At 40.6% G+C, this 21,823-nt stretch overlaps 1 protein-coding gene across 15 annotated transcripts in view; it reads left to right on the top strand.

The window, feature by feature from the left end:
• NAV3 (neuron navigator 3) overlaps nt 1-21,823 on the top strand; it is an 833,019-nt gene that overhangs the window by 64,927 nt on the left and 746,269 nt on the right. Inside the window, exon 2 of one of the 15 annotated variants that reach the window (XM_089674054.1) lies at nt 101-267. The exons of the other annotated variants lie outside the window; for them this stretch is intronic. The gene's annotated coding sequence lies outside the window, so the exon portion shown is untranslated. The remainder of the gene's footprint in view (nt 1-100; nt 268-21,823) is intronic. 15 annotated transcript variants of the gene reach the window in all.

Below are 21,823 nucleotides of genomic sequence, written 5' to 3'. Positions count from 1 at the left end.
AAAAGGTATACAAGTACACAGTACATATGGTGCTCCTAGGGGAAGTGTAGAGTCACATAGTTTATCAAAACCTTAATTTTTATCTGTAAACCATCAACAGGGTGGAGAAAAGGATGAGGCAACTGAATGGATGGATGAGAGAGTAATCCATGGATGGATGGATGGCTGAGCAGGAGAAGGGACCAAGACTGGAACCTCTGCAGCTTCCGCACAAGATCTAGGTAGGATCACCTCAATACAGAAGAAAACGAACAGCAGGGCACTGAGGTCAGTATCAAATAAAAATCACTTTATTCAAATAAGCAGCACACTCACATTGAAGTTGGCATGAAACAGCATGGATAGGGAACACCTGAGACTAAGCAGCTGTGATCAGAGTGAGGATGTAGGCATCACTGAGCAAACAGTTTGGGAATGACAAGGTGCCAGCAAGCTCAAGGTATGGATAGTAGCAGTCTCAGCCACACACAAAGATGACAGCTGTCAAAATGCCTGGTTGATGTCTGGAGAGGGGGAGTGCATGACGTGTTTCCAGGGACTTCGCCCTCTTCAAATGCATGGACAGTGAATGGAAGCAATGTGCTCATAAAGCCAAAGTGGCAGAAGACTTTTCTTCAGGAATTTTCTTCTGTATTTCATAAAATAATTCTTGGCGAACTTGCCATGAATTTTCTTGTTTTGTCATTTCCTGTTACACTGTTCAACAAATTTTTATTTTTTGCCAGTTTTGGAAACAAAAGGATCCATTTCTTAATGAATTTCACATTCTGAGTTCAAATATAACAATGAAATTTGTCAATTGGCTCTAGTTTTTCTGTAAACGGAAAGTTTTCTACTATAGGCGTAATGACTACATAATGCACAATAATTATATAGATAGATGTCTTTCCACAAATATAAAGCAAGTGATATTGACTACATAACAAAGCCTAAATGGCATAATATATTGCATAGGATTACCAAGAAAAATTATAGCCATAAGCTAAGTTGAATCATTTTAATACTTAGGATTCTCACTAGTTTTGTCTTCAGTTTGTGTCGGTTTTGCTTCTCTTGGCTTTTCTCTTGTATTCGAGGAAAGGGCTATCTCTTACAACTGCACGTGACTACACGCTTCAGGTTCTTCCTCACTTGACTCAACCACGAAGGATTCTGGTGCTTTAGGAATTGGTAGCCCCTCTCCATGAGGAACTGGACGTATTGCCGATGGAATATTTGGATAGTGCACAGATAACTTTTTCTTCTTATTTAGCCCTTTTACAATTGGAGGCACCATACAAAAGTAACAATTACTAACATGATCTGTTGGCTCTCTCCAAATCATTGGCACAGCGAAAGGCATAGATGCCTTTTTTCCATTCAACCATTGCTCCAGTGCCGTCCCACAAGAATTGCAGCATATATGTGGTGCCCAGCTCTTGTCCTGGTCTCCTATCTTGCAGCCAAAATACAAGTTGTAGGCTTTCTTAATCATTCCTGTCATCCTCCTTTTTTGTGAGATAAAAGTTATTTCACCGCAGATATAGCAGAAATTATCTGCTTTATTCACACAAGTTCGAGGCATTACTGAGTAGCCTATATAAGCATAAAACGAAATGTAAAGACGCTGTCGAACTGCAATCAGCTACAGATACTGCAGCTTTTATGCAGTGAAGTGATGCAATTAAAGGCTAATATTGCATCATCTCAGTATACATGCAATTTTCTATTGGTCACCAGTATCAATTGCGCAATATGCAGCTGAAGTTGCATCATCATTTTGAATGGCTTACGTCATTAGATGGGTGAATATATCATGGAAACTAGAGCCAATCAACATTTTTTAGGGTCATTTTCGTTTTCAGCACCCCAAAATTATGTAAGATTAGCTAATTTTATGCCCAAAACTTTTTACCTGTTGAACAGTGTTATAGGGTGACAACACTTTTTCATTGTCTACCAGTTGTGCTCTTGCGTTATCCTGTCATTTTGTCTGGTAAAGCAGCCAATGTCCACAAACAATATTCAGACAAGGCCCATTGTTGTCACTATCAGGTAACCGACCCTGAGAAATGTTATGCAGTCATGGCGTTAAAAAAATGACGACAATGCAAAGATTTGATGCACAGTAATGAACGTCATTCATTATGGTTTACATCTACTCTACTATTTTGGTTTGTAGCATAGAATATATATCCTTATTCCTAAAAATGATGTGCACAATGATTTCATAAATATGTTTTGATTAAGTGGAAAATAAGCTGCAAAAAAGGTGGACTTGAATAAAATGTGTTGTTTTTCAATGCCCCTATTGAAGTCTCTCGTCCATATTTGCCACTGGAATTCCCATACTGCTTCCTTATCATCCTGAACAGAGTCTCCCAGGTGATGCATCCAGAAATTCAGCAGGGATGTATCCTTTAGAATGGGGGATAGAGGAGGTGAGGTGGGGGCTATCTGCTGCTAGCTAAAGACATAACAATCATCATTTGAATCAAGTGGCAAGTGTCTCAGGCGTCTAGGTAAACAATGCTTATTTAGTGCTTTACAAAGAATTTGTTTTTGCTAGTGGTGTTTCTCTCTGAAGATAGTTTGTATAGCAAAAAATAGAGTGCTTTCCTTGATAGGTTCAGTCTTACAACAGTTTTTGCATTTTTATGGCATTTCAAACCTCTTGATCTTCCATCCCAATTTATGTAAACTCACTGGCCCCCTGATTAGGTACACTTTGCTAGTGCCAAGAAAATATCCCCCACACCATTACACCACCACCACCAGCCTGAACCATTGATACATGGCAGGATGGATCCATGCTTTCATGTTGTTTACGCCAAATTCTGACCCTACTGTCAGAATGTCACAGCAACCAGTCTGCCAGTTCTCCTATGACCGCTGACATCCACAAGGCAATTTCGTTCACACAACTGCCGCTCACTGGATAGTTTCTCTTTTTTCGGACCATTCTCTGTAAACTCTAGAGATGGTTGTGCGTGAAAATCCCAGTAGATCAGCAGTTTTTGAAATACTCAGACCAGCTTGTCTGGCACCAAAAACCATGCCACATTCAAAGTCACTTAAATCCCCTTTCTTACCTATTCTGATGCTGGGTTTAAACTTCAGCAAGTCATCTTCACCATGTCTAAATGCATTGAGTTGCTGCCTTGTGATTGGCTGATTAGCAATTTGTGTTATCAAGCAATTGAACAGTGTACCTAATAAAGTGGCCGATAAGTGTATATTTGCTATATTACTTAAAGCTGAACTCCAGGGAAGTATAAAAATTTACACCTCATTGCAAGGCTTAAATGTTCATTTTTTCTAGGGTACCATTAAAAATCATTTTTACTTATGCTCCTGCAGGCTTCCATCTCTAAGTGAGACAAGTCCCCTGTTGTCCCCACTTTGAATGACAATGACTCAGTCAGGGCTCAACATTTTAAGTCCTGAGCTACTAGTCAAGCCTTAAGAGTTACTCACCACCAGTTGTCCCACTCAACCCTGCCCCCTCCCCTGCCCCTAAACAGTAAACATGAAATGACACTGTTAAATGTTTTATGTAGAATAAAGTTACAAAAATAAATATTAACAACAACCAGGGGTGGACTGACCATTTGGAAACTCGGTCACTGCCCGAGGGCCGGGGTCAGTAGGGGGCCCCATGAGATGCCCCTGGTACCTTTTTCATAGGCTTTTTTGAGTTTGGGCAAGGACACAGGGGCCCCATGATCCCCTATTGCCCGGGGGCCCCATGAGTTGTCAGCCCGCTCCTGATCTGGCCACAGTGAATTTAGATCTGGAAGCTCTGTGCTGGCTCCACCCTATAGATCAGATAATAGCTCATCTACTTGTGGAATTTAAAGGATAAGTTCACCTTTTGCACAAAAATAATAAATGCACATTTTTTGCAGGTAAAAAAAATGTACATTTATTGTTTTTGGCTGCAGGAGTCTGTAAAGCATTGCACCAGCGATCAGCAGATCACTGGTGCAATGCTGGTGTATTGCAGATCTGTCAGTATATCAGCTTGCTCGTATGGGATGTGCGGGCAGGCAGATATACTGACAGGAAGATTCAATGAACTCCCATGGCACTCCACAGCGCCATGGTAGTTCATTGAGAACTACAAGCCGATAGTTGTTAAGGCTGTTTTGAGGCTTGTAGTTTATTCATTCCCATAACACTGTGAATGAATGACATGACTGTGAGTGGAGCCGTGCACAGCTGTGCTGTTTTTAAATACTGACCGCTAGTACGGAGAACTTCTCTCCTTCTGTCACAGGGAGGAGGAGCAGTGGGCGGCGGTTGCAGCATTGGGAACATGTTACATGTTCCACCCTAAAAACAGGTGGAACATGTAACATGTTTCCAAAGGTGAACTTATCCTTTAAGAAAGAGAGCTTCCACAAGCGTATAGCGCTACCCACGCAGGGGCCGCTTGATGATGCTTGTCCCCAGTGGTTGCCCTGACCTTGCAAGCCTCCTGATACCCCTGACACTCTGGGTTCAGACATATTTCATCAGTATAGGATAATAATGCAAGAGACACAGTTCTTTAGTAGCATCTTTATATTAATCTTGTTCAAGAGTAAACCACAAAAATAATGGGTTTAGCATATACAAACCCAGTTAACACATAAAAATAGAACACTGGTAAAAATGAATTAGCAATATTTAACAAATTATACAGTCATGAGCAGTAAGCTTCAACTATTAAACTGCAACACCAGCAGTAACAGGGGAAAGAAAAAGCTTGTTGACTCATCAGTTCCTTGTAGGCCATTGGCGCCACAATAGTGGATGCAGAGAATTATGTAAATGTATACTCCAACATAAATAGATATAGGTATCCTAATTTAAATAATAATGGCCTTAGAAGAGAATGCAGTACCTTTAACTAGAGATTGCAACTTGAGTCCTATGATGGTTAAAGTTCCTGATATGGTGGTGTCTGTTGTCTTCTGCTAGCAATAATGTGGCCCATAAACAGTAGTGAATACTGGTAAATCAATTAAGTTAAACAGCTCAACTGGTACAGCTTAAAGCAAAGATCTCCTGATACTGAGATGTAAAGGTTTCTGCATGCAGTGTCTCTAGATTGATGACAGAAATAGGTGGTGAATCTGCCCGCTTACCAATCCCATGAATAGCATGGCCTCCTAGGAACAAGAGTTCTTATATAGGCGATTTGAAGGGATGTGCAGAGTTGCAGCGTGCAGAGATGTGGTGTGAAGACCGGATAGTGACAGTTCCGGTACAGAGAAGCAGATGTGATCCCAGTGTGGTGATTGGCACCATTGCGGTGCTGAACTGATGTGCAGAATCCTGCGGAAGACCCCCTGTGTTCAGCTCTGAATCCCATCCATGCCAAGAGAGTGAGCCAGTTCTTTGCTGTAGAATATATCTTCTCTTTCAGCAACCTTCTGGTTCCCCAGCTCTCTGGTAATTGTAGTTCAATCAGCACTGAGGAATACAGTATGTATTAGCTATAGGACTATAGGTCCCAAGATCCTCTGCTGTCAGAAGAACTGGATTGACTCTGCTAACAGGAAGTCATGTATGTAGTAGTTCCAGTACTGGGCAGGAAAAGGATTAATCATAGTCTCGTTTTTAAATGTCCCTGAAAGGCGTAATGATCTATCCAGCACCTAGCAACAAAATAATAATTTTATCTCCAAGACTGTTCGAACAAAAGTGTTTGACTCACTGGTGTCAGGATTTGGTGTGCTGATCAGGTTGACAAGTTATTGAGATGGACTGGGAATGAACCAGCTTTCCTAAATGATCTTTAAAGTCCAATTGAACAGTTTTTCCTCAGCTAAATATAAACCTGGTGCACCACAGCAAAATGTGTGATGAAGTCTACCAGTTTGTTTTATTTAGAAAGTAATCACCGCCTGAATAGAAAAGTTCCCTGCAAGTATGCTGTAGAGAAGGGGACACACTCTGTGTGAAAGCAGGGGTCTTTCTGAAGAGGTCTGACATGCCTCTTCCTTCAAAGCAAATTCTGAGCACAGGTTTTTTTTTCTTTTTAGCCTGCTGGGTTGAATGAAAATATGACAGATCGCTATACCAACAGAAGTGATGTTAGTGCGGTTATCTCCCCTACTGTGTTTTTGTATTCTGCCAGGGGGACTTCCCCCTACCAGAATGCACTGATCAGTGCTTGCAACCAATGGAGGACCAAATGCTGCTTTCCAGCATGTCCCTTGGACAGAAGCTGGTCACTAGACTGGCTTCTTTCGGACAGACAGCTTATATACACTGACCAAAAGTCAGACAGTTCCTGCTGAACCGGACGATTTTTGGCCAGTGTGTACCCAGCATCACTTTTCTTGAAAATCATTTAGTGGTACTGATGTTTTTATAAGGGAAGAAAATGTATTTTCTATCTATATGAGCTGGTACATGGTAAAAAGATCTTTTTTTTTCAGCCAGTGAAGCTGCCATCTTGGCCTCTGAGCTTCAACTGCCATGATGCTGCACATGTAATCAGTTATGGCAACAGCCATTTGATGGTTTGACAGTTTGGTTTAGAGACATTGCCAGAAATGTAACTGTTTTTTGAAACTGTTAATTGTATGGGTTTGGTTCTGCTTTAACCACCTCCCGTCCGGCCGCTGTATATAAACGGCCGGATGGTGGCAGTGCAGGGTCTGGTGGCCGTTTATAAACGGCCTCCCGCCCCCTGCTTGTGCGCGCTTCCTGGGAGCGCGCAGCACCGCGATCCAGTGCCCGCTGTGTTCTCCGGACACAGTGGAAACCCAATCATCATATGGGACCTCTGTACGAGGTCCTGATCATGTGATCACTGATTGGCCAATCTGTGATCACATGCAGAGTAGTAAGCAAGATGTCACTGCTGACATCATTGCTTACTACGTGTGAAATCTGTGAATGATCACAGAGGTCACATGGTACAAGGCCATTCACAACAGCCTTGTACCATGTGACAAGCTGTGACCAATCACAGCTCACACAGTAGTTCTCAATGGTTGCAAGAATGCAGCCAGATAGAAGGAGACATTATTGCTTTTACAGCCTTTATGGGTGTAAAAGCAATCAGTGTAAAAAAAAAATTTAAAAAAATCTTCATCACCCCCCACAAGTAATACAGTGTCACCATGGTGACACTGTACTGCTAGTGTGACAATATGTAAAATAAATAAAAAAAATAAAATAATGTAAAAAAATTGTTTAAAAATTATAATTTTTGGTTATAAACTAATTTGGGTTATTTTTTTTTTTACTAAAAAGATAACGGAATAAATTTTGGCCAAGATTTATGATGAAATAATATTTATTTTGCAAAATTTTATAAGAAAACACTTTTTTTCAAAATTTTTGGACTTTTTCATTTACATAGCAAAAAAAATAAAAATCCCAGTGGTGAATAAGTACCACCAAAATAAAGCTTTATCTGTCTCAAAAAAATGCTAAAAAATTCATATGGGTACAGTGTTTCATGACTGCGCAATTGTCATTCAAAGTGTGATAGCACTGAAAGCTGAAAATTGGCCTGGACAGGAAGGGGGTAAAAATGTCCAGACTTGAAGTGGTTAAGAGAGTGCAGTTGTTGCACACTCATTGGGAAAATGAAAAAGGAATCTGGATGACCAATGATGGCAACAAACTAGCCTTTTTTTTGTTTTATAAATCCCCACTGACTGGGAAGAATTATTGTCAGAGCAAGACAACCATAAATTGGAATGCAGTAAATTATTTTATATAAATACCTTACACAGATTGTCCCAACAGGCAGCAAGACTAAACATGAAATCTGCACTGCTTGCTTTCTAATTACAAAAAATAATGTGAAATAAATGAAAAAAAAAAACGTATAGGTCTGTAGAGTTATTTGTTTCACTCAAGAGTTACAAACAAATAGGAAATCAAAATGGCATAACTACAAGGCAGGTTGTACATTCTTTTTTGGTTAATTATTCATTTTTCCTTGATGTTATGAGATGACAGCCATATACTGTTTTGATAAAGGCTGTGTGAATGAGACCTTAACATGAAACGTAGAGCTATAAAATAAAAGTTCAATTTCTGGCCCCGTTAAATTATGCTTTATAATATTTTGGGCAATGAATAACAAGTCCAACATCTGTAAGCACCATAGAAAAAAATCTGCGTTCCTTGCTATTTACAGATTTTACTCTTAGGTTTGTCATTTGTACTTTGCTTTCCAATGGGCAGCCAGATGTAAGAGAGCAGGCTACTGGTGTGTTAATTTGTAATTTGCCGGTGTGAGAGACAACAGAAGATTAAACAGACTAATTACCTTATTTCCTTTTTAATTAAATTTAGACATCCCCATTGCTGTCCAGATTATCAAGCATCTCTCATTTATTACTGTATGGAGAATTCTTGCATACTGGATGTGTTTTATTAATAATATCCCATTTAATACCATTTGATTCCTCGTGCCCTAAGAAGAAAGGGCTATTGTAAACCGAAGTGAAGGAAATACTGAAATTCCAGCTGACATCGTTCTGGCACTGATGAAAAATAAAAGCATTATTTGTTGCCATCAGCATTACTTTTCTTTTTTAATACACTTTTTTCATAACATTTTCTTGTGTAAGGTATTTCAAAATGATTTGAGACAGTCCAATATATGCTGCATGTATTATAAGAAATTGCTGAATGGGCTAGGGTCTTCCTGGAGCTGATTGCATGAGGCATGGGGAACCATAAAATACAAGGTGTTTATTATTTTTTTTCTTAGTAGAGAGATTTCCTAAAATAACCTTTGTGTTTTTTTTATTCTACCATTTTAGGTACAAAGCATGTGCAGCTGAGTTTATCTTTAAACTTTAGCTGTACAGTGGAAAATGTGTCTAGAAAATGATGGATAACAAAGAATTAAAAAGATTAAAAGAGATGACACTGGAGGGATTGAGAGGAAGAAATTGTATTTTAAAGTATACAATTAATTCTGTACTGTATAGTAATTGTAATCCTCAGTTTAGTATAATGGAAAAAGCCTTTTCCTACTGTTTTCTAATGTCCTGGTAGTGGTGTTTAGGGGTATTTACACCTTTTTCATGATATAACTCTTTTTGTAATTCTGTTTAATTTTGCCTTTTATAATGGTGTATGCATTCAAATAAAGTCAAGTTATTTATATGTTAAGTAGCAGCAAGCCTTCACATCTGCTGGCTCTAGGGTGAGTGATGTCGTTGTACTGTATGTGCTGTACCTCGGTGACTCTGCATTTATACCTAATCTTTGATGAATTGAGGGTCTGCATGGTATTCTTCTTTACAGAAGCTTTCATGTACAGTGGAAGCCTTGCAAAACCATCCATCATACAGGGATAACTTTCAGATTCCTCCACCCCTTCCCTCGGGTTGTGGGAGCCTAGGCTCCATTTGATCTTTAAGACTCAGGAGCTGATGGAAACATAGATTGTATAGCATTCTGACTGCCCTTTCATTTCATGTAAACACTCTTCCTAATATTTACTCTTCATGTTGCATAAAGTCGCATATGCTCTAACCAAAATTAATGTCTCCAAATGAACAAAAATGAAACCCACTGAAAAAAACATGCATTCCCTTTAACATTACTCTTTTGGCACTAGATGAGATGATAGCTAGGCCGGGACCATCACTTGTCTTGGGGAATTGGTTACCAGTCTATATAAATATAGTTGTTTCATTATTATTGTTTATGCATTGTATGTATTCTATACATGACCACCCTTCTACTTTCAGAGCTTGAGAAGGATTGGTATTTCATTGAGATGCATTGAGGTTACTTTGCTAAAAGTAAATAGAGACTGACTCATTGAGCATAGTAAATGAGATGATATCGTGGCTACTTCAACCAACCAGACAAAAGCTAGACATTTTTTTTTTTCGTTTCCTTTGAAAGATTGGGTACATAGGGCCACCTTGTTTACTAACATTCACTTTACAAAGGGTAAATGTGATTTTAAATGAAAGATTGCTTGCTAAGTAAATCCGGCCATAGATGGATCGAATCTCGACAGGTTCAGCAGGGACCAGCCAAGATTTGATCAATTTATGGGCAGGCTGATTGTTTCCAAGTCAATTCATTGATCAACATGGGTACAACCAGCATGTAAGATTTTCAGCATGCGATTATTGCAAGAGGCTATAGCTGCTAGCAATAATCATTGAGTTCTCCTGGCAGGGAAGGCTCGCCGCACCCCCCTGCCAGGGCAACACAATAGTGCTATGGGAGGGATTCCTCCATCAAAACTGACTATGTTGATGGAGGAATCGAGTGGGTTGCAGGAAAGAAAGTCGCATCATCTATGGCCTGCCAAAATAGCCTTTACTTTTTAAGTAAATCCACCCTAATGATTTTTACCATAAGTATAGTGCGCTCTTTTTAAGTTTTTCCAATATAGAAGAGGGGATATGGACAGATGCTGTCCTTTTTATTTAGAATTCCCAAAGTAATGCTCACTTAATAGTTGTGCTTCTCAGTAATTTCATGACTAAAATTGTATTCATTAATTCGAGAACTGGAGGAAAGTGGATACCAGTATTTGACCTTTGTGTGTTCTTACAAATGTACATGCATTGGAAGACATTGATAAAGTGGTAGTCACTGACGTATAATAATATACGTATGAATTTACCATTCTATAGATAAACTCTGCAGTGGTCATCTATTTTTAAGATTCATGTTAGATTCTGAATAAACGGGTTCAGTTTTGTTTAGTTTATTGCATGTGATCTTGGATTAATGAAGGCAAAATATACGGTATACTATATACATCAGTCAGTGGCCTCAGTTCTGAATAGTGTGAGAGGATTTCTGTTTAATATGCTTGTTCAGTTTGAAATGCAATTGTAAAGCATCGGTGGAGAGCCTGTGCTTTATGTTCTAGACACAATTTGGTTGCCATGACAATGGAGCTTCCCCCCCCCCTTCTCATTGACACTCCTGTCTCTGTCATGTGATATACAGCAGTCATTCTGGAAAGCTAAAAATATATTCCCTTGTTTAACCTGTAAAATGATACTTAATTCTGCTTAAAATGAAAAAAGGATCACACTCTGTTCTGCTTAGTTATTTCATGTAGGAGGATTTTAATTTAAGATTTCCCAGATTACATTTAGAAAGCATTGATTGCCATTGTGCTGTGACGTAAACTGAGTCTTCCTTATTCTGTTATACTATACAGGTAGAGAATGTATTATTGCAATGCACAGAAATGCCTTTCCGCTTTCCCTCCAATGCTGCTGACAGGCCTTGTTTGTATGGGATCTACAATCCATTAGTCAGCTTCATTAGAATGACTGGAAAATCTGTACATTGTTTATAGATGTTACACATGAGAGCTTGGATCTGTAGCTGATAAGAGAAGTGGACGATATTTTACTTGTTTTCTCAATTAGTGAACATTGGTGTTAGGCTTAATCTGAGATCACTCTTCTAGCTAACTAGAGCTTTTAGTATTACACCAGGGGTGGATTGACTATTCAGGCATTGCCCGAGGTCCCGGGATCAGTAGGGGGCCCAGTGAGAGGCTCAATGGGCGCAATTCACTAAGCGGTATCTTACTGCATCCAAGTATGCGGTAGGATACCGCATAGCATTTAAAAAAACAATGTTTGAATGCATAAAAAACGCTACTAAAATACTACATGAGTTATTTTATCAAGTCATGCGGTATTTAAGTAGTGAAAACCATACGTTAATGTTTCAGCTGTCAGCGGGGTTCCTGGCTGACAGCTGAATGAAAAAGAAAGAATTGCCGTCAATTAAAAAATAATTAAAAAATCGGCATGGAGTCCCCCCTCCATTCATACCAAGCCCTTCGGATCTGTTATGGATATTGAGGGGAACCCCCACGCCAACTTTAAAAAAATGGCGTGGGTGTCCCCCCCAAAATCCATACCAGACCCTTATCCGAACATGCAGCCTAGCAGGTCAGGAAAGGGGGGGGGGGGGGCGAGCGAGCATCGCCCCCCCCTCCTGAACCATGCCAGGCCACATGCCCTCAACATGGGTGGGTGCTTTGTCCCCATGTTGATATTGACAAGGGCCTCTTCCCCACAACTCTGGGCTGTGGTTGTGAGGGTCTTCAGGCGGGGGGATTATCAGAATCTTGAAGCCCCCATTCACAAAAAAAAATGTAGTGTGAAAAAAGACAGGTCTTTGACAAGTCCTCTATTAAAAGAAGAAAAATCAAAGAATGTCCCCCGAAGTAGATCCAACATCAATCATGATGCCCACTGCCACCCGGAAAAAAAAAAAAGGGCTCCGCTCCCAACGCTGGCTCCCAGCCATCTGCCTGCTCCGCTGGCTTGACAGTTCTTAAATATATAAGGGGCTGGGCCACCCAGTAACATCAGGCGTGTGGCCCCACCTCCTTGTGGCGTCATCAACCAGGGCATGCTGGGCCAATGAAGTCAGAAGAAGGTGGGGCCACAGGCGTGATGTCACTGGGTGGCCCCACCCCTTACATATTTAAGAACTGTCAAGCCAGCGAAGCAGGCAGCCGGCCGGTAGCCAGCGTCGGGAGTGAAGCCTTTTTTTTTTTCTTTTACCGAGTGGCAGCGGCGGGCATTGTGATCGACATTGGATCTACTTCGGAGGACATTCTTTTATTTTTTTTTTCTTTTAATAAAGCGCTTGTCAAAGACTGTCTCCTGTGTTTTTTTTTTTTTTTTTACACTACATTTTTTTTTGTGAATGGGTAGCGGTAGCATGTACCCCATACTCATTCACATGGGAGGGCAGGTATCTGGGGGCCCCCTTGGTAAAGGGGGATTCCAGATTCCGGTAAGCCCCTTGCCCACAGACCCCCACAACCACAGCCCAGAGTTGTGAGGAAGAGGACCTTGTCGCCATCAACATGGGGACAAGGTGCTTTAGGGGGGGACCCCCCAAAGCACCCCCCCCCCCATTTTGAGGGCATGTGACCTGGTATGGTCCAGGAGGGGGGGGGCTCTTACTCATTTCCCCCCTTTCCTCACCTGCCGGGCTGCATGCTCGGATAAGGATCTGGTATGGATCTTGGGGGGGACCCCACGCCATTTTGTTTTACTTCTGGCATGGGGGTTTCCCCCTAAAACCCATACCAGACCCGAAGGGCTTGGTATAACTGGAGGGGGGATCCCACGACGTTGTTTTATTATTTTTATTATTATTTTTAATGCCCTTTCTATGCAGCTGAACTGCAATATGTAGGGTGTTGTGTGGGTGTGGCTTTGGCTTGAGTGTAGGCAGAGACACAGGGGGTCCCTGTATTACAAGCAGGCCATTTACTGACCTCTGACAGTGGCAAATGTTTTTCTTTTCTTTCCTTAGATGTATTCAATCAGTAAATATGCAACATGCATTTACTCATAGCAAAGTAAATAGACTGAGATATATGTGTGTGTGTGTATGTTTTTTTTTTAATTTATTAAAGTGGAAGTCCGGGATCAATCTAAGCCTAAAACTGCTCCCAGCCTCTTTCTAACTTCTTCTTTAACTACCCTATAAAAGGAATATGCATATATTTACCTATGCTGAGGGCGTCCAGTTCAGTCACGTGTTCTCTCCAACAGTCAGCTTCAGGGGAGAGGAGAAATCGCCAACAATGGCTGCAATGCCTGTACAGTGATGTCACCCATAGGCTTACTATGGGGCATCCATTGTCGGCTGTCCCTCCTCTTCCCTGAAGCTGGCCACTGGTAGCCAATAATGTGAGTAAGTATAAGCAGCTTCCTTTTACAAGGTAGTTAGAATAGGATTTAGAAAGGGTCTGGGAACAGGTTTAAGTTAGATTGATCCTGGACTTCAGCTTTAGGAAGGGAAATGTTAAATGTTTCATATGACTGTTTCATATGACTATTTCATATCTACCATTTGCAAACAGCAGGTGGAGTACTGTGCTATTACAAAAAGATTTTTGAAGAATTTATGCTAAAGATAAACCAAAATAGCAGACAGCTCCCTTTTACCCACTTTTGCTGCAGAGATGGCAGAGTATTAACAAGTCCCTTCAGCCTGCCACAATCAAATGAGGTAGGCTTATTAGAAAGCTCAGCGTGCTGTACCAACTTGGCGTTCTACTGCGGGCAGCAATGTATTAGTAACCAATTCACCGCCAGCTCCAGACGAGCTGGCCATCCAGACAATCTCCCATCTTCTTCAGTTTAGGACCAGTGCAGGAAATAAACATACCTGTATTGGAAAACCATTCCACCATCTTGACTGTTCCTAATCTTCTAGCCTAAAGGCCACTCACCATTTATCTGAGGATTTCACACAAGGACTATCCACACTATTAGCTTTACTTGTTTCATTCAAATAATACTTGATGATCCTTCTATCCTCCCTTTTTCGGAACATCCAGGTAAACGGTGAAAATGTACTGTCCTTGTAATTGTCTCAAAATTATGTTTGTGTTGTTACATCTTTACATGGGCTTCCAATGGAGACTACAAGTGGCTGTTTCAACACACACTGCATAGGCCTGGCCCTCTGTTGTTACCATCAGGAACTCCGCACAGAGAAATGCCATATGACCATTGCTGAAGGTTTTTTTTTCTATGAAGAAGTCACGAGGTCACATGATGAAACGTGTCAGAAGGCAGAACTTAATGACATCATCACAAGTCTGGGAGCGGACATCTTTACATGTTGTATTCATAGAAGTTTATCCTTAAGGAGGCAATCTGTTTTTAAAATTTAAAAAGGTGATTCATGTTGTGCGCTGCATCTTTCAGTGAACTTGTTTTGTGGGTAGATTTAATCTTTTAGGCTTATTAAAGGATTGGATGTTCATTTACTACACCATGAGAGTTTGTTTTTTCATCCTGGCTCGATGTGCTATATATTGAATCCGACCATGGATAGATGAGCTACTTGAGGCTGTTTGAAGGATTGCTGCAGATTTCCAACCCAGTGTGAGCAGGGGCGTATTTACCACAAGGCAAATAAGGCATTTGCTTAGGGCGCCACTTTTCAGAAGAAGGTACACTTGCGGCATGGGGACCAGGTGGAAGTCGAGAGAGGCTGCAGACTGCTTGATTGTGTATGCAGAGCCCGACTCTTGTTCCCAGGGTCTTCCGGAGCTGTGAAGGTGAGTGACTTTCTCTCCGGGGGGACAGGGTGTGTGTTAGTGGAAGGCTTTCTCGGGTGTGTGGGGGGGGGGCAGGACTGTTGTTGGTCAATGTTAGGCTTTCTCTGCTGCGGGGGGGGGGGGGTTCGATTTCTGTGTTGCCTAGGGCAGCACAAAATCTAAATACACCACTGAATGTGAGGAGCATAGTGGAGTGACCCACTGGAGAGGGGATCTTATCTATACAAACAGGAACATGTAGACCAACTCTTAATTGAGAAGGTCATGGCTGCTTGGTGAGTTCTTTGTTATGGTGGTGGCACATGGAGGTGAAGTGGAGCACAAAGAACAGAGATTGGAAGTGATTGCATGAAGCACTTTATTTTCACAGGGGAGGAGTTCTATACCATTGCACTTTTTGAGGGAACGGTTGCACTATATGGACAAATGCAAAAACCCCCGCGGCCATAGGTCTGGTCCTGGGATTGGTATATCTGCCAGTGCCTAACCCTTAATAGGGGAAATGCAATCCAAAAACTATACACTACAGAAAAACCCACAAAGGATATAGCACCTCAAAGGCTACCATGGCAGTATTTTATTACAGATAATAAATACAGGTAATAAATGTAAAAATTTACATATGCCATATATATTCAATGCATGTATCCCAACCTGATCCACCAGTCCCCCTCACATTGGATTTCTATTACTCTACTACACCTGCTAGTAAATTATTTGCCATGTCGAAATATCATTTCTACAAAAAACAGTGATTGATCAGGTTAGTGATGTCTGACTGCTATTATTTTGAACACAACTGTATATACAGTGTGTGTATGTAATGTATGTTAGTGTGTGTGTATATATAATATAATAAAGGAGTCACAAGTTTATATATTAGAATATACATTTGTATAATGGTTGTTTGCACTATATATGATATGTAAGGCCTGTATGTTTTTGGTGATATTTGGTTTAACACACAAGTGTGTATTACAGCAGCTATTTAATATAGAGGGGGTTAATAGAGCGCAGGTGTTTTTGTTTATATGACCATGAGCGTTTTTTTTTTTCATTCTGGCTGGATGTGCTATATCTTGAATCTGACCATGGATGGATGAGCTACTTGAGGCTGTTTGAAGGATTGCTGCAGATTTCCAACCCAGTGTGGCTGGGAAAGTGCTTATGAACTGTGAGGTAAGAGGCTGAAGTAACAGGTGGTGGGCAGTGCGGTGGAGAACAGACTGCTATATATTGTGGATCACATAATAAAGAGTTTTATGAATAGCAAGGATTCAGAAACATTAAACACATTTTATGAAAGACTTTTTTAAGATTAATACATAGACTTCACTATATGATGTTTGCATCATTTATGGTGTAATTATCTTTGGTAATGCACATTTTATTTAAGTAGTCCATGTTGTTGTGCTGCACTTTTAATTATTTTTACTATTTTGTGGTGTCGGAACACATGACAGCTGCGGGCAGCAATATCTGTTTATTTATTTTTTTTACATTTTTTGTATCTGAGGTTTTGTTTGGCTAGCGCAGGGTTATTCTGTTTTTGCTATAACCATTACTGGAGTGCATGTAGACAGAGAGTGGTTGCAAAGAGGCTACATGAGCTCAGCAGCACTGTGGTGCAACAACAGATGAAAAAAGATGAAAACAGTATTTTATTTAAAAATAAAATAATTACAATTGTTTATGATATACAGTTCTTTAACAAGCTCAAAGTCATTCAGTTAGAGTTGACATTACCTCTAAAAAATGCAAACCCTGAATCTGAGCACTACATCTATTGTTGGACATCTGCAACTAAAGATTGAAGACTCGGTTTTTGCAGCTGTTTATATTGCTTTTATATGTAGTAGACCCAGATATGTGCCTGTTCACTTGTATGTATACTGTGATGTAACTTCCATTAAACATTTTTGAATAGAAATAAATGCAGTCCCCTCCACATCAAACGTGCAGGTTTGGGATTTTAACAAACGTTATAGAAATCCTTACTGCAATTCTTTTGTAGAATATTTTATAGTGTTCTTTTCAGCAGACACTAAGATAGACCATAGAAATGCACTTGCTGGAAATTAGGAGGAAAACCCACTGTAACAACTAATTAGTCCCAGTGTTATAATAAAGAAACTTGGCAGCATCCTTTAGGCTTTAAACATTCTTTATTAGTACCCCATGAATATTGAAACTCTTTGCACAGGAAATTGCTGGGAATGTCTGTGGTTTGATCTCAAGCTCTGTACATAAAAAAAAAAAACACTAAAGGAGAGGTATGGGATATGAAAAAAACAAACATCTGTACTCGCCTACCTGCTGCAGCTCCAGTCTGGCAGCACTTGTACCTTTTTTTAGTGTTCTGTCAGCACTGGGCCTTTGCACCCAGCAGCAGACAACCACAGTAGAGACAGCACGATAGAACACCCTAGGCATGTAAACGTAGTGAAGAAGAATTGTGGAAGTTCAAATTGAGTATCAGAAGGGGGAAGAAAGGGGATTTAAGTGACTTTAAACATGGCATGGCTGTTGGCTCCAGACGGGCTGCTCTGAGTATTTCAAAAACTGATAATCTACTGGGATTTTCACGCACAACCATCTCTAGGGTTTACAGAGAATGGTCCAAAAAAGAGAAAATATGCAGTGAGCGGCCATTGTGCGGACAAAAATGCCCTGTTGTGTCAGAGGAGAATGGGCAGACTGGTTTGAGATGATAGAAAGGCAACAGGAACTCAAATAACCACTTGTTACAACCAAGGTATGCAGAATACCATCTCCGAATGCACAACACGTCAAACCTTGAAGCAGATGGGCTACAGCAGCAGAAGACCACACCGCATGCCACTCCTGTCGGCTAAGAACAGGAAACAGAGGATACAATTTGCACAGGCTCACCAAAATTGGACAATAGAAGATTGGAAAAACATTGCCTGGTCTGCTGAGCCTCGATTTCAGCTGCGACATTCAGATGGTAGGGTCAGAATTTGGAGTAAACAACATGAAAGCATAGATCCATCCTGCCTTGTATCAATGGTTCAGGCTGGTGGTGTAATGGTGTGGGGGATATTTTCTTGGCATGCATTGAGCTTCTTAGTACCACTTGAGTATTGTTGCTGACCATGTCCACCCCATTATGACCACAGTGTACCCATCTTCTGATGGCTACTTCCAGTAGGATAATGCACCATGTCACAAAGTTCAAATCATCCCAAACTGATTTCTTGAACATGACCGTGAATACACTGTACTCCATTGGCTCCAATAGAGCACCTTTGGGATGTGGTAGAATGGGAGAATCGCATCATGGATGTGCAGCCAACAAATCTGCAGCAACTGCTTGATGCTATCATGTCATGCCCAAAATGTCTGAGGAATGTTTCCAACACCTTGCTGAATCTATGCCACGAATAATTAAGGCAGTTCTGAAAGCAAAAGGGGGTCCAACCCGGTACTAGCAAGGCGTACATAATAACGTGGCTTTTGAGTGTACACAGCTTGTCTGAGTATTCAGAAAGCAGGGGGCGAGGTGCTGAAGTTAGACTCTGCAGAGCTCCATGAGAGCTGATTGGAGGGAAGGGACACACCCCTCTTCACACAGCACACAGGAACAGAGCTGAGGCTGTCAGCCACAGGCTGTGTGCTGGAGCTCCCTCCCTAAGTACACACTATAGAAGGATGTGCTTTGCTCATATTTCATGTCAGAGGTTTACAACTATTTTAAAGTTTCCTGTGACTGAAAAAAAAATGTTGAGAATCACTGTAATATATTACCCTCACTGGAAAAGCTTATGTTTGAAAAGAACAATGCTGTGAAATCCTGTACAGTATTCTTACATGCATTATCCTGCATGTAAAACCAGAGGATTTAAATGGCAAACCCACTTATCTAGTATTCATGGGAGATTTGCTAATACAGAAATGAAGGCAATGTATGCTGTGTTTGATAAGAGCAGATGCTTCTAGCCAGATGCCCTTCTTCTAGTTTCCTGTAGTTGAATGTTTTTCTTTTGTTATCCTATTGAAGTGCAAACAAACGTTTCATTCAAGATTGATTTTATTATAACAAGGAAATAAAATATTGTATAAAGGTTTTTGTTGTGCTCTTTAGGAATCAAAATTAAAGTGTATTTAGGTGGTTTGTGTTAAGGAATAATAATTTGTATGACAATAATTTTATATAATTCTTATACACTTACTATGGGGTCTGATGATCATTGTTTTCACCCAAGATTCTCACAAATGTTCACCCAATTTTGAGTTTTGGATGAAACCATTAATAAACAGACCCTTATATGATATTTTGATAATTAAAACTTGATATACAGATTTTTGTAAATAAAAGGTGCTTTTAAGATATTATGTTGCATTACGAAAACCAGGTATGACTTGCGACTCGCTCAGAGTGCATACTGACCGGCAACAATGCTTTGCTTGCTTTCTGTCATGTGACTTTTCTATTATGATACTTCTCAGTTTGCCTCAACAGTTACAATACCTCATTGTATAGCGTACAAGGACCAGAGGTTGTGGGCAAAAGAAGGAATACTACTGAGGTCTTGGCCCTGGAAAATTTGCTTAAAATTAAATTCAATTAATTTAAAATTAATAGAACGGGCAGTGGAAATTCTAACCAATTAAAGTGTTTGTAAACCCCTGACATAAAATATGAACAAAGCACATGCCTATATAGTGTTTACATGTCTCAATCCAAGTTTCTCTCTGCTGTCTAGTTCATCTGCTATCTGCAGATGAAAGGGTGATAGGGGAGGAAGCTCCAGCACACAGCTTTTGATTGACAGCCTCAGCTCTGCATCATTCCTGTGTGCTGTGGGGAGGAGGATGTGTCCCTTTCCTCCAATGAGCTCTCCTCACTGAGCTCTACAGTGGGCAGCTTTGGCTCCCTGCCCCCTGCTTTGTACTTCTGTGAAAAATTATTGTTATCTCTGAGTTTTACAAGGCTGTACAGGACAAATGGCTGCAGATAAAATGGTGCAGTGTATGCAGGAAAATTTCTTTAATTTTTTTCACACAAATAGAGCTTTCTTTTTGGTATTTGATCCCACTGTGCTTTTTATTTTTGGCATTATAAAAGAAATAAAAGGCCAAAAATTTAAATAAATACATTTTTAAATCCCCAATACATTTTAATTTCTGCTATAAAACATATCAAATAAGAAAAAAAAACAAATTTCTCCATAAATTTAGGCCAATATGTATTCTGCTACGTATTTTTGGTAAACAAAATCCCAATAAGGTATATTGATTGGTTTGCGTAAAAGTTATAGTGTCTACAAACTATGATGTGTTTATATATACTGGAATTTTTATCTATTTTTTAGACTAATAATGGCGGCAGTCAGCGACTTATAGCGGGACTGCAATAGTATGGCGGGCAATCTTACACTAACTGACACTTTGTGGTAACCAGTGACGCTAGGACAGTGATCAGTGCTAGAAATATACACGGTCACTGTACTAATGAGGCTAGCTGTGAAAGGGTTAAACGTCTAGGGCAGGGTTTCTCAACCAGGGTTCCTACAATGGTTGCTGGGGGTTTCTTGAGCAATCAGCAATTTTTGCCTCTCCGGTAAGTCCCCACTGACACCAATGATCTTTTTAGCAAGCTGTAAGGGAGTAATTCTTCCCAATGACTACAAGTGTACGTAGCATTCTAACCTCTGACTATCACATTAATTTATCATGAGTTGTAGATAGTCATTTTAGCAGGGGTTCCCTGAGACCAGAAAGTTATATCAAGGGTTCCTCTGCATTGAAAAGGTTGAGATAGGGTGATCAAAAGGTTAAATGTGTGCCTAACCAGTGGCTATGTGTTTACTGTGAGGTGCTTTCACTGAGGGACATGCCGGTTTTTATTCCCTGCACATCCTCGCTGACAGGACAGAGCTCTTTATTGTTTACATTGACAGAGCTCTGTCCTGTCTTCCTCATCGCTGATCAGTGGGTGCTGGCGGTCAGTCACTGGCCGGCACCCACCGAATGCCTTGTGCTGTGACTAATCACAGCACAGCCGGTACACGCGTACCCCGTACCCGGAAGTGCTGGATCACATCCTAGATACATGATCTGACACAGGAGAGCCACTCTGCCATCTTACTCCTATGTGAGGCGGTTGGCAAGCGGTTAAATAGCAATTGCAGGCAAATAATGAGACCAATCAATAAGATAATAATACATTCCACCCAGCTAAAGTTATGCTGAAATATCACCATTGACTTGATTATTTTGGATATAATACTTTTCAAAGATGTCACTTAGCTTGTCAGCTGGTCTCCCCCCAATAAACTATATTCTAGAGACTGACCATTGGGCGTGTTGGCCCATGTCAATGAACCTACACACACAAATGCACATTACAGCATATATCACCTGGTTGCAAAGTGTGGAATAAAAACTTTCTGGGAATGTAGAAAAATCTTGCTTACAGTTTGCTAGCTTTGCAGCTATATGGGAGACAAATCTTGTAATTCAATTCTGACTATTTGTAGGGCTAATAAGCAAGTTATTGTCAAACATAAGACATGGGAAGTCACGCACTGGCATGGGGACATCTACCAATGCCACAGAAAAGAACATTTTCCCTGCACAGAATAGGAAAAGAAAAGGGGGAATTAATAGGACCCCCCCTTTTGTTATGAGACTGTGGCAGGGGAAATAAGGTTTCAAGTCCCCCCACTGTATAAATACAGTGGGTGAAAATTCTAGAAGGTCAGAAGGGTTTTTAGTCTCTCCCCCCCTCCTAGCATGAGGAGGAGAAAAAACCCTTAG

The sequence above is a fragment of the Staurois parvus genome, unplaced genomic scaffold (assembly GCF_062004578.1).
Source record: "Staurois parvus isolate SC_StPar_1 unplaced genomic scaffold, SC_StPar_1.0 ptg000147l, whole genome shotgun sequence".
Classification (NCBI taxonomy): domain Eukaryota; kingdom Metazoa; phylum Chordata; class Amphibia; order Anura; family Ranidae; genus Staurois; species Staurois parvus.
The sequence above is the reverse complement of the archived record's forward strand: the minus strand, read 5'-3'. Positions and strand labels throughout refer to the sequence as shown.